Raw genomic sequence first — 14,606 nt, 5'->3', positions numbered from 1 at the left:
ACCTATAGCGACCTTGTGGATCAAACCGACTTACAGTTCAGAGCATTAAACCCATGTCACCACAACAGGACTCCACATAATAGCACCACACCAGAACTCTGCTCATTGGAAACCTTATACAGGATCACTATGAATCAGAACTGATTGGACAGCACTTAGCAACAACATGTTTCTCAAAGAGCTTTATAAGAGATAATTTATGTAGTATAAAGCTGAAGACACAATTAAAGATACACTTAAAGATACAATTCAATTGTTTTTAGTATACATACTGAATTGTGCAAGTATTATAATAATATGACATTTGAATCTTTTCTTCATCCCCCAAAAGAAATCTTGTACTCCCACCCTAATTCCCCCAAGTTAAACAATCACCCCCCCTCTACTTTCAGTCCCTCTAGACATTTTTCTAATTAAAATTTCATATATTGGATCAATACAAAACGTGATCTTTAATAACTAGTTTCCTTAACTTACTATAATGTTATTGGGGTCATCTATGTTGCAGCATCTAGCAATACTTCTTTTTATTTTTATCTCTGAGCAATATTACATTATATGAAGATACCAAATTTTATTTTTATATTAATCAGATGATATTTCAGTTGTTTCCATTCTTCAGTTTACATCAACAGAAATGGAGTCATGTTAGAAAGCTTTGTTGTATTAGAATACTAGCTAATGTCTGTATTTTTTAATCCAACAAATTTGATTTCCATCCATTTATTATTAGTAGTATTATTATCTGATTTCCTTTGCTCTTCTCCTTTTATTTTATTTACCATACCTTCTATTGGATTGATACCACCACTCATCTGTGTCAGTTTGTCATTTTGTGGAGGCCTGTGTGTTACTGTGATGCTGGAAACTATGCCACCAGAATTTTAAAGACCAGTAGGATCATCCATGGTGGACAGTTTTCAGAAGCGCTTCTGGATTAAGACAGACTAGAAAGAAGAGATGTGCCATATCTGAATGCTTGACCCCTGAAAATCTTAAGAACAGCAGCAACTCACTGTCTGATATAGTGCCAGAAAATGAGCACCTCAGATTGGAAGGTGCTCAAAATAAGACTGGAGAAGAGCTGCCTCTTCAAAGTAGAGTTGACCATAATGATATGGAAGGAGCAAAACTTTTGGAACCTTCATTTTCTGAGGAGGCAAAACTCAATATAGGAAGTAACAGCCGCAAACATTCATTAATAATCGGAAAGTGGAATGTACAAAGTATTATTCTAGGAAAATTGGTAGTCACAAAAAATGAAATGGAATATATAAATATCAATACCCTAACTATTAGCTGAAATTGACAGGTATTGGCAATTTTGAATTTGAAAATTTCATGCTTTACTACTTCAAGAATGACAACTTGAAGAGGAATGGTGTCACAATTATTGTCATAAAGAACATTTCAATATATCTATCTTGAAGTACAAAATTATCTGTGATACAATAGAATCCATATGCCCACCTACAATGAAAACCAATTAATACTACTTACACACCAACCACTACAGCTAATGATGATGAAATAAAAGTATTCTACCAGCTTCTTCAGTCTGAAATGATCAGACATATAGTCAGGATGCACTGATAAAAACTAGTGATTGGAATGTGAAAGTTGAAAAGAAAGAGAAGGTTCAATAGTTGGAAAACATGACCTTCACATGATAGAGTTTTGCAAGATCAATGATATTTGTTGGCCCCAGCAGACATTTATTGTAAATACCTTTATTCATTAATATAAACCATAACTCTACACATGAATCACATGAGATGGAATACATAGGAACACATAGGAATCAAATCCACTACATCATTATTCACAGCCAGGCCAGATGCTTTGACCATATGCAAATTCAAGCTGAAGCTGAAGAAAATTAAAATAAGTTCATGAGAGTACAAATAGGGCCGTGAGTAGTCCTGGTATGGCGTTGTGGGTTAATGCGCCAGATTGCAAACCCATTTCAACAGCAAGGTCGGCAGTTCAAGCTCACCAGTCACTCCTGTATAGGAAACCCTATACAGCATCGCTATGGGTCGGAACCGACTCGATGGGACTTAACAACAACAACAACAATATCTCACCTGAATTTAGAGACCATCTCAAGAGCAGATTTGATGTATAAGACACTTAACACTGAAGACCAGAAATGTTGTAGGATGCCATCAGGAAAATCATACATGAAAAAAATCAGAAGGTAATTAAAAGCACAGGAAAGAAAGAAAAAACCAAAGTGGATGCCAAAAGAGACTCTGAATCTTGGTCATGGACTTAGAGAAACTAAAGCAATTGAAAAAAATAATGAAATAAAAGAGTTGATAGAAAATTTCAAAGGGCAGTTCAATAAGACAAAGTTTTACATTGAGTATTATAACATAGCATGCAAAGACCTGCAGTTAGAAAACCAAAAGGGAAGAAAGTGCTTAGCTTTTCTCAAACTAAAAGAACTGAAGAAAAATTCAAGCTTAAGGTTTCAATATTGAATGATTTTATAGACAAAATGTTGAATGATGGAGATAGCATCAAAAAAAAAAGTTAGAAAGAACATGGAATCATTGTATCAAAAAGAATTAGTCAGTGTTCAATTATTTCAAGAGGTACCATAATATCAAGAACTGATAATATTGAGGGAAGAGTTCCATGTTGCACTGAAGGCACTGACAAAAACCAAAGCTTCAGAAATTGGTAGGATATAAATTGAAATATTTCAACAAATTGATATGGCACTGGAGGCACTCACTCATTTATGCCAAGAATTTTGGAAAAAAGCTACCTGGCCAACTGACTGGAAAAGATCCCAAGAAAGGTAACCCAGTGAAATTAGGAAACATTGAACAAACTCATTAATAGTACATGCAAATAAAATTTTGCTGAAGAAAATTAAAAATGGTTGCAGCAGTACATCCACAGTGAGTTTCCAGAAATTCAGTCATTAAGAAGAGGACTTGGAACTAGGAATATTACTGCTGGTGTTAGATAGATCTTGACTGAAAGTACAGAATACCAGAAAGATATTTTCTTATACTTTATTGACTATACAAAGGCATCTGGCTGTGTGAGTCACAACAAATTATGGATAACATTGTGAAGTATAGCTATTCCAGAGTCCTTAATTGTACTCATGAGGAACCTGTGCATAGACCGAAAGGCAGTTGTTCAACCTGAACAAGGGTACACTGAATTGTTTAAAATCTGGAAAGGGTTATATTCTTTCACCATACTTATTCAGTGTGTATGCTGTACAAATAATCTAAGAAGCTAGATTACATGAAGAAGAACATGATTTTAGGATTGGATGAAGACTCATAAACAAACTGTGATATGCAAATGACAGTTTGTTAGAAGTGAAGAGGACATATACTGTTAAAGATCAAAACTATAGCCTTCAATACTGAACTTCAATGTAGAGAAATCAAAAGTTTTCACAACTGGAACAATAAATAATATAATGATAAATGGAGAAAAGATTCAAGTTGTCAAAGACTTCATTTTGCTTGGATCCACAATCAACATTGTGGATGAGCTGTCAGGAAATCAAATGACTTATTTCATTAGGTGGAGTCCTAGTGTGGTAAGCACTGGACTACTAACCACAAGGTCAGTGGCTCAAACTCACCAGTTGCTCTTCTGAAACCCTGTACAGGGTGTCTATGAGTCAGAATAGATATGACAGACCTTAACGATTACATTAGGCAAATCTTCTGCACAAGAACTTTTTAAAGTGTTCAAGAGTAAAGACTAAGGTGTGTCTGACACAAGCCATGGTATTTTCAATCATATCATATGTATGTGAAAGTTGGGTAATGAATAAGAAAAACAGAGCCCATGAATTGGAATTATGGTTATGATGAAGGATGCTGAAAGTACCATTGACTGTCAGAAGAATAAAGAAATTTGTCTTGGGAAAAGTACAGCCAAAATGCTCCTGAGAAGCGAGGATAGTGAGACTTCATCTCTAGTTCTCTGGACATGTTGTCAGGAAGGATCAGTTTCTGAAAAAAATGACATGATACTTGGAAAAGTAGAGGGTCAGCAAATAAGAGAAATATCTCCAATAAGATGGATTGACACAGTGACAGAAAAAAATGGTCTCAAATAATAACAATTCTGAGGATGGTGCAGAATCTGTCAGTGTTTGGTTCTGTTGTAACTAGTGTTGCTATGAGTAGGAACTGATTTAGTGGCACTTAACAACAACATTGGATTGATAAGCACCACACCAACGTGATTTTCAGTCAAAGATAAATATACCCTCTGAAGTGGCATAATTTCATATTTCCATTCAAGCTTTCACAAGTATCACAGTGATGAAATGAGTATGTAGTAAGAAAGACAAGATAGTGGCAATATAAGTAGGAAATTCACATACTCTAATAACCTTGATCCCAGTCTGATTCAGAGATCTTACTTTTGCCGTGAACTAATATACAATTCAAATGACATCAACCATCTCATTAAGGAGCCCTAACTCTTCAATCTGCCAAATTATTCTTTGTTATCCAGGATCCATTCAGTTTTCCAATGGCCCATCACACTTTGTAGCTTCATGAAGGTCCAGAAAGATAAAATAATTTCAAAGAAGAGATGACAATATTGAGTTGCTCTAAGTATAGCAGAAGAAAATGAGCAGTTTTATATGGAACTCTTTGCATCTGACCACTGTGCCTCAGTCCATGTATAAAATGTTCCATTCTTCAACCTTACAATTTGAAACAGATTACATAATTTCTAATCCATGTGCTTGAAGTAAAACTACTGCAATGATGTAAAAAAAAAAAAAAACTTGCAAAATATATGTTGCTGTTAAGTGCCATCGGATCGGTTCCGACCCATAGCGACCCTGTACAGGGTTTCCAAGGGTGTCAATCTTTACGGGACTAGAAAGCCTCATCTTTCTCCCGTGGAGCAGCTGGTAGTTTCAAACCACTGACCTTAAGGTTCGCAGCCCGATTCGTAACCACTACACTACCAGAGCTCCTTTGCAAAATATATAGTGCTATAAAATACTGGGAGTCCTGGTGTGGTGCTGTGGGTTAATGCACTGAACTGCAAGGTCAGTTTGAACAACAAGGTCGGTGATTCAAGCTCATCAGCTGGTCCTTGGAAACCCTATGGGTCAGAACTGACTCTGTGACACTTAACAACAACAACAACAACTCAATAAAATACTAAGTTTTCTTTCTTCTGTTGCAGAATAGTAAGTCCCTATTGTATAAACAGTAGGTTATTTCAGACATTCTTTTTTAAGTATTTGGCACACTTTTGAATATTCATATTACCCAACAGGCCATTTATTAGAGCTTACATAAAAACTCATTTTTAATCTCTTATACACAACATAAATCCCAAGTCTTTTATATAAATTCACTGAAGATATATTCAAGTAGTGTAATTATCCTTAAGTGTATATGCTTAGAATGTATACAAGATATTTATGCAATAAATTTGGTAGATTGTGGTAACTTTTATTTTGATGATGAGTTATGAATCCTCTGCATTTAAGAGGAAATAAGTTCTCAAGCCCCAAAGCTAGGAATCTTTAAAAAATATATTCAAAATGAAGTTCTATTTCCCTAGTCTATTTCAGGATACAGTAGTCTGTGAAATAAATACTCCAAAGTGACTTGACTTCATAATAGCAAATGTTTAAAAACTGCCCCAAGATTAGTACCAGCATTGGAAATTTTGTCTTGTGGCCAATTATTATGGTCCCTTTAATGCTTTAAAATAATGTCTGTAATAGAAATGTCAACTTCGCTGTAGCCCACTGGATGAAATATTGCAAATTAAAATATCCAGTTGATGTACAAATTTTCCTATGAAATATAATGATTGCTATTTGCTCATGTGTTTTCAAAATTATATATGAACAACAAGATTTGGTATGAATACTTAGGGACTACAATTAGAACCATTGTTAAATTCCTTATAATCCAATTTTTAAATAATATTGTTGTATTTGCTGAATAAAATGTTATGCATTGCATCATAAAATAAGACAGGCTTTCCTGACTCAGTTGACCATACACTATAATTATTAATCAGAAGCTTGTATTATCATATGATTCCTTGGTAACTTATTTTAAACTATTATTCATAAAGGAGGTAAAATTTGAAACAGATTGCTTATCTAATAAAGAAAAGGAAGAATGCCAAGAGCAACATGATGATACAGGCTTGTTTATTCACTTTCAATTCCAATCAGTGATAACAATGAATCTTGCCATCTGCCCCAAAAATAGCCTCCACAGAGTCAAAGGCAGATAAAACAATAAGAAAGCTGGAGAAACAACATCCTATGTAATTTCACTTTGCCTATTCTCCTGATCTCTTTATTCTTTCTGCTTCAAGGGTGCCAACATCAAATTATGTGTATTAGAATCGTACACTTTATACCAGTAAATCAAGAGAGTTCCTTCATTTCTTCTGTGCTATAATCAAAGTGCATCAAGTCTTAAAATTTGGGGAAATAGTTTACATACTATAGTATTGGCATGTTCTGAAAACTACATAAAGAAACACTTTACATATAGAAACAGCCATAACCTGCATACTTAACTCTTCTCTGGAAACATGCTTGAAAAAGTATAGAAGTGACTGATACCAAGTTATTATTTCTTCTTCTCCAAAAAGCATGGGAATCAAGAAGGATTTAGTTAGTATCAAATATACATTAAAGAATGAGAGGTGTGGTCTCAACCATTAAAAAATCACATCTGGTTGGTTTAAAGCAAGACATACAAAAGTAACTAGAAAATAATTCAAAATAGGTGTATAAAACACATTAGGATACATTTTTCATATTCTACTTACTATGAGAATTTATTAGGAAATAGAAAAGTTTGGACTGAAACTTGACCTTCAATAAAGAATGGGTATTGTATTTAGGAAAAAGCAATGAGACTTCTCTGTGAAAGGGAAAGATTTTGGGAAATGGTACAAAATGAGAATGAATATGTAAGAGATAGAGTTTAATCAATGTGACTGAAGCAGAAGGCTTCAGCAAAAATATGTTTACATCAATATCTAGTTTAATCCTGTTATTCTAGTTACAGTCTAGTCGATTTTGACTCATGGCATTCCATGTATGAGAGACAAGAACTCTGCTTTATGGGACTTTCATTGGCTGCTTTTCATAAACAGATAACTATGTCTTCATGCCAAGGTACCTCTGGATGGATTTTGACCTTCACACTTTAAGTTAGCAACTTAGTGTGTTAACCATTTTCAGCAACCAGAAACTACCCATCTAGTTTTGTTAGGTTTCATTGAGTCAGTTACAACTCAAAGTAACCATATGCAAAACAGAAATAAATATTGACTCCAATGCCTGCTCTGAGTCATCTTCATAATCAATGCTATGTTTGAACCCATAGTTATAGCCAATATCATAATCTATCTCTTTGAGGGTCTTCTTTCACCAAGCTTGAAGTCCTTCTCCAGGTAATGAGTCCATCTTTCAGCATGTCCAAAGCATGTGAGACAAAGTCTAGTTTTAGAGAAGATTAAATGTCTCTTGAGAATTGATGACACATAGTCACGAAAATAATTGAAGGAGAAAAATGACAAACTGTAAGTTTTATTTTAAAAAAGATTAATCAGGAAGTGGAAGTAAAGAAGGGTATTAAAAATATAATGACTGCATTGAACAGTTTTTTTTGTGTGTGTATGCCTGCTGGATAAGAATGAGGGCCCTGGAGTGAGTCCACTGTGAGTCTGGAGTGACTTTCTAGCCAAAGGGCACTTAAGTTGGAAATATGCAAAGACTGGAGTGTGTCTAGGACTCCTGGTGTGGCACTGTAGGGTAAGCACCGAAACACTAACTGAAAGGTCAGCACTTCAAACACGCCATCTTGGAAACTCTATACAGGATCACTATAAGTCAGAACTGACTCAATGACACTTAAGAACAAGAGCAACTCCAGCTGAACCTTTTCTTTTATGTTAGTTATCTAGTGCTGATATGACAGAAATCGCTCTCACAGTTTTGCTGTTGTTGATAAATGCCATTGAGGCAATTTCAACTCATACCAATCCTGTATAGGTTTTCCAAGGATCGTCTGGTGAGCTTGAACTGCCAACTGCATGGTTATCAGTTCAGAGCTTATCCTACAGATTATTCCACACAGTCACATCAAGACTCCAGTTTGTTGTTTATACGTGCCATCGAGTCAGTTTTGAACCATAGTGACCCTGCATAGGGTTTCCTAGGAGCAGATGATGAGCTTGAACCACCGACCTTGCAGTTCAAACCGACTTTGCAGTCCAGCGCATTAACCCACAGTGCCACACCAGGGCTCCAGTTTGTTGTTGTTATTAAGTACCATCGAGTTGATTCCGACCCATATTGCTGTTGTTACGTGCCATCGAGTCAGTATTGACTCATAGCGACCTTATGCACAGCAGAACGAACATTGCTCAATCCTGGGCCAACCTCATAATCATTGCCACACTTGAGGGCCATTGATGCTGCCACTTTGCCAATCTACCTCTCTGGGGGTTTTCCTCTCTGTCTCTGACTCTCCACCCTACCAAACATGATATCCTTCTCAAAAGACTGGTCCCTCCTGACAATATGTCCGAAGTAGGAGAGACGAAGTTTGGCCATCCTGGCCTCCAAGGAACACTCTGGCTACACTTCTTCTAACACAGAGCTGTTGGTTCTTTTGGCAATCCATGGCACTTTCAATATTCTCCTTCAACACCATAACTCAAAGGCATCAGTTCTTCTATGGTCTTACTTATTCACTGTCCAGCTTTTGCATGCATATGAGATTACTGAAAATACTATGGCTTGGGTCAGGTGCACCTTAGCCTTCAAGCTGACATCTTTCCTCTTCAACATTTTAAAAATGTCTTGTGCAGCAGATTTGCCTAATGCAATAAGTAGTTTGATTTCTTGACTGCCGCTTCCTTGAGTGTTGATAGTTGATCCAAAAAGAACGAAGTCCTTGACAACTTCAATCTTTTCTCCATTGATAAGAATGTTTATTGGTCCAGTAATGAAGATTTTTGTTTTTTTTACTTTGAAATATAATCCATACTGAAGGCTGTGCTCTTAGATCTTCATCAGTAAGTAGTTTAAGTACTCTTCACTTTCAGCAAGCAAAGTTTTATCATCTGCATATCGCAGGTTGTTAATGAATCTTCCTCCAATTCTGATGTCACGTTTTTCTTCATAGAACCCAGCATCTAGGATTTTTTGCTCAGCATACAGATTGAATAAGTATGGTGAAAGAACACAACCCTGTCACACACTTTTCTTAATTTTAAACCATTCAATTTGTCCATGTTCTGTTCAAACTACTGCCTCTTGGTCCATATACAGATTCCTCATGAGCACAAATAAGTGTTCCGGAATACTCATACTTTGCAATGTTGTCCATAGCTTGTCATGATCCACACAATCAAAAGATTTGTGTAGTCAATAAAGCACAGGTAAACATCTTTCTAATATTCTCTGTTGTCAGCCAAGACCCATCAGACATCAGTAATGATATCCCTCATTCCACGGCCTCTTGTAAATCTGGCTTGAACCTCTGGAAATTCTCTGTCAAGGTATGCTTGTAGCCGTTTCTGTATTACCTTTAGTAAAACTTCACTAGCATGGGATATCAAAGATGATTTCCGCATTCCACTGAGTCACCTCTCTTTGGAATGGGCACAAATGGATCACTTCCAGTCAGTCGGCCATATTCCAACCCATAGAGACCCTGTATAGTGTTTACAAGGAATAGCTGGTGAACTTGAACCTCCAACCTTGCAGTTCAAATGACTTTGCTCTCTGGTGCATTTGCCCACGGTGCCATACTAGGGCTCCAGTTTAGAAGGCTAGAAATCTGAATTCGGAGTGCGGACTTTAAAACACTTTCACTCTCTTTCAATTATGGGGGAAAGCTTGTGTATCCCTTTAACATCATTGAGCCCAGCATTCTTTAGAGAGCTAAGCATAAAGCTCTCTCTTTGTTTCTTCTAGTTCTAAAAGCTTCTCTACACAGGTATTCTTGGTCCCTAAGACATCCAACTCCTTACTATTCCTTCTTGGTGGTGTTTGAGGTCCCTCCTTCCCTCCTTGCCTCTCTCTCCTTATATGTCTTGTAAGATGAAAAGTGATGCAGGCCACGCCCCATGGAAACTGCACTGACATGAATCAGGGCTATGACCTGAGTACTGCATCCCATCTTTTAACTCACTACAACTGATTGGGTGATCACATCAGATCACATCATGGGAAATGATTACATCATTACATAATTGCCAAGCCTTTGAAAATCATAGTCCTGCTAAGTTGACACGTATTTTGGGGGGAGTTAATTCAATCTAGGAGTCCTGGTGTGGTGCTGTGGGGTATTGCAAGGGGCAAGGGACTTCAAAGTTGGTTTGAACTGCAAGGTTGGAGGTTCAAGCTCACCAGCCACTGTTAGAAAACCCTATTCAGGTTTGCTACGGTTCAGAACTGACTCAATGGATCTTAACAACAACAGCCATTCAATCTAGCACCTGTTCTAAAGGACCCAGGACATCATCCTCTCAGTTTGTCAGTATGCATTCTATTTCAACCCAAGATCAAATCTATGGTCAGAAATTAACCATTTTTTGACAAAATCAGCTTACTTTCAATATAGATAAAATAAAATCAAGAGATCATTAAGAATAAAACCCATGATGTTGTCATATTTCAGTATTTCAAATATGTCTTTCTATACATATCACCTTCATTTATAGTCTCTTCAAGCAGGTGCTAAAATATTAGCAACTTCACCCACTAATCATTCATTTTCACTACAGGTGCATTCTGATATTCATGCAACCAATATTTATGCCTGTGCTATGCAATATAGGCCGGAGGTGAAAGAGTGAACATGAGGGGCATAGTAAAGCTGTTATATAAGTTCCATATCAAGAGGAAGATGTTCTACTATATGCCAGATTTCTGGAAATTTCTTACTAGAGAGAATACTAATATCAGGATGACAAAAGCATTGGGTTGCTTTTATTTTCACTTTTTTTTTTTTTTTAAAATCTATGACCATCCTTTATTGATTATGAAAAAACTTCTACTGTGTGGATCATGGCAAGCTATGGACAGCATTTCAGAGAATTTGTATTCTGGAACACTTAATTGTGCTCATGAGGAATCTCTACATAGACCAAGAGGCAGTCATTCTAACAGAACAAGGGGTCACTGATGGCTTAATATCAGGAAAGATATGAACCAGTGTTGTATGCCTTCACCATACGTATTCGTTCTGTATTCTGAGCAAATAATTGGAGAAGCTGGATTATATGAAGAAGAACATTGCATCAGGATTGGAGGAAGACTCATTAACAACCTACAATAAGCAGATGATACAATCTTACTTAATGAAAGTGAAAAGGACTTAAATTTCTTGCTGATAAAACTAAAAAACCTTAGCCTTCAGTATGGGTTGTACCTCAGTGTAAAGAAAACAAAAATTCCTCATCCTTTAGACCAATAAATAACATCAAGATAAATGGAGAAAAGTTTGAAGTTGTCAAAGACTTAATTTTCATGGATTCATCATAAACATTCATAGAAGCAGCAGTCAAGAAATCAAACAACATTTGCATTAGGTAAATCTGATGCACAAGACCTCTTTAAAGAATCCAAGACCAAAGATGTCAGTTGGAGGACTAAAATGTGCTTTATCCAAGCCATAGCATTTTCAATACCCTCATATGAATGTGAAAGTTGGACAGTAAATAAGGAATACTGTAGACAAATTGATGCATTTGAGTTATAAAATTGGAGAAGACTATTAATGGTACCATGGACTGCCAAAAAATAAACAACTCTGTGTTGAAATAAGTGCAATTAGAATACTTTTTAGAAGCCAAGATGACCAGGCTTCACGGCTCATACTTCAGAAATATTATAAGGAGGGACACATCCCAGAAAAAGGACTTGATGCTTGGTATTGTGGAGGGTCAGTGAAAAAGAGGGAGACCACCAACAAGATCAATTGGCACACTGGCATTAGCTTAGCAGCAATTGTGAAGAAGGCATATAGAGTTGTATACTATGGGGTGGAACTGACTTAATGGCACCAAACAATAACAAAACAACAATAAAATAATGCATGATAATAAAAGAGTCAGTCATCTGACATCAGGATCACTAATGGAGATGGAGCCTAGTCAGAACCAGTGCTATGAGCTCATAAAATCCCATCTCAATTTTTATCCTTCTGAGAATAAAATACTACATTTCCAAGTTGCCTTGCTATTATGAAAGGATGATGTGATTAATCTGTCCAGTGGGAATATGAATAGAATTAATGAGTTTAACTTCCAGTCAGAAAGTTAAATGTTCTCCACCCACTCTCCTCTCTTGAAATCACTTAAGTTCTGCTACTGAATTCATACAAAGGAAAATTTGACTCTTTTTCATTTGTTGTTGTAAGGGCTGTTGAGTTGGTTCCAACTCATGGTAACCCTGAATAGGGTTTCTGAGGGATGGTTGGTGAGTTTGAACCACCAACCTTGTGATTAATCGCATTATTTCTTCTACAACGCCACACAAGGCCCCATTTCTAAAATAAGTCACTGTTATTTCAGGTTTGAATGTGTTATAACAAGCAATGAAGTCCTAGTGTGGCACTGTAGCGTAGGAACTATACTACTAACCAAAAGGTCAACAGTTCAAACCTACCAGTTGCTCCTTAGAAACCTAAAAATGGTCACTATGAGGTGAAACCAACTCAACAGTACTTGACAACAACAGTTCATTACAAAGTGCATTCTAAGCTATCCTAATAAAAAAAACGGTGTGTTCTAAATAAGTTATTTTTCTAAATAAACTGATGAATGGCCATTAAGCAAAAGTATATTGGCTTTGGGATTTGATAAACCTGGTTTTAATGACTTGCTTTAATTAATTAATGTATTATTAATAAGACATTTGGAAAATTCATTGACTTCCATAAAATGCATAGAGTGTCACTTATTATATGTAAGGATTTTTGCAAATTAAATTAAGTATATCAATAAAGTAAATGAATAGATTTGTATGTGGGTGTAGGTGTTTATCTTTTCATACTTTGAGATGAATGTTGAATTCTTGTTCTTTGCAAATGCTCTCAGTGGCCCTTCAACATCTTCCTTCAATACTATTGAATCTTGATCATAAGCTACCTCTTGAAATGGTTGAATAGCCACCATTTCATTTCAGTACAGTGACTCTGTGTATTCCCTCCAATTTCTTTTGATGCTTTCTGCATCATTCAATATTTTTCTAATTTGTTGTTGGTTAGTGCCTTTGAGTTGGTTTTGAAATGTTCCTGTATAAAATTTCCAAGGAGCAGCTGGTGCATTTGAACTTTAACTTTGCAGTTCAGACCATCTTTGAGGTCCAGTGCTTATCCTACAGGACCACAGCACAATAGAATCTTTCAATATTGCAAGTCAAGGCTTGAATGTTTTCTTCAGTACTTTTAGCATAAGCAATGCTAAGCATGTTCTTCCCTTTTCATTTTCAAACTCCAGGTCTTTGCTCATTGCGTTATAATATTTGAATTCGTCTTCTCAAGCTGCCCTTTGAAATTTACTATTCAGCTATTTTATGTCCTCATTTATTCCATTTTCTTTAACATCTCTACACTGAAGAGCAAACTTGAGAGCTTTTCTGATATTAATTTTGATCTTTTTCTTCCTTCTTTACTTCTTAATGACCTTTTGCTTTCTTCCTATGTGATGTTCTTGATGTCATCCCACAACACGTCTAACCTTTGCTAACTAGTTTCTAATGCATTAAATATGATCTTGAGATGATCTCTAAATTGAGATGGGATACATTCTAGGTCATATTTTGGCATTTATGGGCTTGTTTTAATTTTCTTCAGCTTCAGCCTGAACTTGGATATGAGCGATTGATAGTCCATTTCACAGTTTGTCCCTGGCCTTGTTTTGGGTGATGATATGAAGTTTTTCTACCATCTATTTCCACAGATCTAGTCCATTTGATTTCTGTGTATTATATCCAGTAAGGACCATAGGTGTACTCATCTTTTATGCTGTTTTATAACTGCTGTTTTTGTTGTTGGTAAGTGTTGTTGAGTAAGTTCCAACTCATAGCAATCCTGTATAGGGTTTCCCAGGAGCAGCTGGTGAGTGTTTCAACCCAACTATCAACCTTGTTTTTCAAACCAACATTGTGGCCCAGTGCTTATCCACTGGTGCCAAACCAGGATGGAAGTCATCGGTCTTGTAAAGTTCTGTCATGCAATCTCCAGCATCTTTTCTATCACCAAGACCATATTTTCCAACTACTGATCTCTTTGTTTTCATCCTTTGTATTCCAATCACCCATAATTACCAACACAACTTTTTTTTTTTAATGTTTTACTGTGAATTATGTGATAGGTTACATGGGAGAACGTTAGTTTTACATTCATTCTATCTTATATCATCTCATTGTCATTGTTACAATCCCCTCCATGCATCATCAACCAACCAAAGGGTAAACCCTGCAATGCTTCCCCCGTACCCCTCAGGTCTTCAGCACACAGTCGCTCTTCCTCTCTGGATCTAAAGTCTCCAGCTGCTCCATCGCTCCATGTCATCATCTCTGCCTCCATTTCAGG

The sequence above is a fragment of the Chrysochloris asiatica genome, unplaced genomic scaffold (genome assembly GCF_000296735.1).
Source record: "Chrysochloris asiatica unplaced genomic scaffold, ChrAsi1.0 scaffold00191, whole genome shotgun sequence".
Taxonomy (NCBI): Eukaryota; Metazoa; Chordata; class Mammalia; order Afrosoricida; family Chrysochloridae; genus Chrysochloris; species Chrysochloris asiatica.
The sequence above is the reverse complement of the archived record's forward strand: the minus strand, read 5'-3'. Positions refer to the sequence as shown.